Here is a 3,151-nt window from a genome sequence, read left to right on the forward strand (position 1 = left end):
ATGTCAGTTTTCGTGCCTTTATGAGCATTTTCCAGTTGATACTCTCTTTTTAAGACCTAACAGTAATCTGCCATCACATGAAGATCTCCAGAACTTTGATACCATACTTCCATCACTTTTAGATCCTGCTTGAACCGCCCTTTCTATTCGTCACTATAATTACCAAAATTATCCGAAATTTTATCCAGATAATTATGGACATAGTTTAACTTGATACTCAAATTTGTTCCTGTTGCCAGTAAATTTTCGAATATCAACAGAAAACTTTTCCACGATTCACTTTCCAGTGCAGTCATAGCTTTGATAAGAGCTGTATCTATCATTAATTGTTGTATTTGAGGACCATCAAATGTTCCACCTTTCAACTTTTTCACACAAGGTTCAGAAATTTTCTATAAATGTCGTTAAAACAATATATTTCCACGTCCAACGCTTTGACCGCTTGCTTTATCATTCCTAACTTGACCACATATTAAATCACTGAGTTAATTTCGAGAAAATAACAATAATGCAGATGTTTCGCCCGCTTATTCACTTCCATTGGTAAACTCTACCGATATCTGAGTATTCGCCGACATCATTATTTTTCTATGAGAATTTCTTTTTTTTCGAAAGTGAGATTTCCAAAGTAAAGTAGGACATTTTGTAGACTTTAATTATAGATACTATAATACTACTTAATTATACATACTTCTTGCATGATTTTTCGCATATTTTTGGTAAGTGGCATGCGAGTAAGGATCAGATGGCATTTGCAAAGTGCATATAACCTTATAATGACTGCAAAACTGAATACTGATATATATCAAAATATTAGATATGTCATTATCTTCAAAATAAGAGCAGATTCAAGATTTTTATGAATAAATATTGTAATCTGGACACTTGAAAGCATCAAAATTTGCCTAAGGTATTCAGAGAAAAAAAAAAATTGTTATTGTAGAGATGTATAAGCATTTCTGGCTCAAATAAATTTCAGCCAAGAGGATTATTTTTTGCAGCAATTGGGGCCGTATATAATCAATCATGCACCGAATATTCATTTCCTAGGCGTCAATGATATCAGGCTTATATATTATGTATAGAGCCAGAAGAACACTTTCAGTGAGAGCCCCACTTTTTGCCAATGGCCTTTTTTGCTCTCTCTTGATGGGATGAGCTCTAGCTATTTCACTGTATCCGACGGTTGCAGACAGATTTCTCCCATTTGCGGCAGCAGTGCACCGAGACCACTTTCGACTGCCAACTTGTTACGACGCTGAGATACCATAATTGCTGCATCGTCTGCATCTAGGCAATCACCCGGCAGCCACGATCCACAAGTTTTTTGAGCAGGTCGTTAATGACCAGGGTCCATAAAAGAGTAGAGAGAGCCCCACCTTGTGGGGTTCCCCTACTCACATTTCTTCGAGCACATACGTTGCCACATTCCGTTTGAGGTTTCCGATTGAGGTTTGATTCAACCCCAAGACCATCCAGAGCAGTAACGACTGCTTCCGGCAGGATATTATTAAAAGCTCCCTCAATATCAAGTAAGGTCCCAACAACGAATTCCTTAACCCTAATGGCTTACTCAAGCCATGACACGATAGTATGCAGGGCAGTATTTACAGACTTGCCTTTAATTTAAGCATGTTGCGCTCGTGATAACTGGTCTCTCGGAATGCGCCTCCTTCTGTACCAGTCCATCAGTCTCTCCAGAGTTTTTTCGTAAGAAGAAGGAGAGGTTGATGGGCTCTTTTGTCAGTCTGGGTCAAAACACTGCAAGTATCGATGGGAGAAAAAAGATAGTATATGGCGGAACAAGACACAAGCATTGCACATGTGCAACAAAAAAATATTTACCACTGTCCTCTAAATTAAGAATCAAGTCACACAATGCCTTCTAAGGAGCCAATGGTTTTCCAAAGAAGACACACTAACAATTTTTAAAGATGGACACGATTATTTGTTCAAGTAAACTAATTATAGAGGCAATAACTCACGGATTTTCAAGTTAGTTGCCGATTATATTTTTAGAAGCTGGTGGCATTCTCTGCTGTCCAAGTGGACAGTTCGTGACTCCTGTCAAAATCATCGGCAGTTTACCTAACCTAACCTAATTTTCCGATTCTATCTTCTCAAATTTAAAAATTTTAAAATTACAATAACATCAAATCTGAAGCAAATCACAAGACTGTTTAGAATGCTCTTAGAATATATCGGGATCTACACAAAAACTATCAATACTAATTAAATATTTTGCTCAGTGTACCAAAAGATTCATAGAGTAAAACTGTTTTTTATTTTCCCCACTGGCTATAAAAAAGTGTTTCTAAAGTGTTGCATGTAAAGTGTTGAAATGTGTGACCGCATCTCTCGCCTCCCTGAACTACATATGTACATTTATACATCAATCGAACTAATTGCTTACCTGGGCGGCAACACAAGATTCCGCCACATCCCGCGCACCCAACGCTCCGGCTATCTCTTTTATATCTTATTTATTATGCCACAGCACAATAGTGCAGATTAGAGGAATGTCAGACAAGTCTATTCAATCTATCGAGTTGTGTAATAGGGACTCAAACAAGCAACAAACACAAGTAAAACCGCAACGGAACCGCAAGTGGCAAGAGAATAGTGTTTGTAGCATGAGCGGAAACCAAAGTGGACGCAGAGTACAAAGCAGAGTGGAAACATTGAACAAAAGTTGTTTTTTTTTTTTTTTTTTGTTTTCTATAAAACTTTAGTTTGGAGTGAGGTTAAGAATGGGAGAAGAGCAGCCAAAATGGGTGGCAAGCGACTTGAGAGCGCACAAAACATGCGGTAAATGTAAACAAAATCAATAAATGCAAGCACAAAATGCAACGTGCGATAAATAAACAAACGAAAGAAGTGTACATTGATGTCTGAGAGCGATAGAGCAGCAGAGATTGGCTTCGACACATCGCCAAGCGACGCGCTAAGTCGGCAGAGTCGTTTAACACACGATTGTATTAACGTGGAGTGAGACTGAGGTAAGTTGGAGGCGCAAGGGTAGGGCGGCAGCGGCTCCAACACCGTTGCTGGCCAAGCTATAGAAGCTTTGAAGCGCGCCAAATGAGCTACACAAGTGGGCACATAAGTTAGTGTGAGTGTGTGCTGCAGCTCACTTGACTCGCTCGCTAGC

The 3,151-nt window shown here is 39.0% G+C and overlaps 1 protein-coding gene across 2 annotated transcripts in view; it reads right to left on the reverse strand.

Annotated features, from left to right (window-relative positions):
• Positions 1-3,151, reverse strand: part of LOC126758928 (E3 ubiquitin-protein ligase highwire) — a 161,467-nt gene that overhangs the window by 116,567 nt on the left and 41,749 nt on the right. The window lies entirely within an intron of this gene.

This window comes from Bactrocera neohumeralis, chromosome 5, assembly GCF_024586455.1.
Source record: "Bactrocera neohumeralis isolate Rockhampton chromosome 5, APGP_CSIRO_Bneo_wtdbg2-racon-allhic-juicebox.fasta_v2, whole genome shotgun sequence".
In the NCBI taxonomy this organism is placed as follows: Eukaryota; Metazoa; Arthropoda; class Insecta; order Diptera; family Tephritidae; genus Bactrocera; species Bactrocera neohumeralis.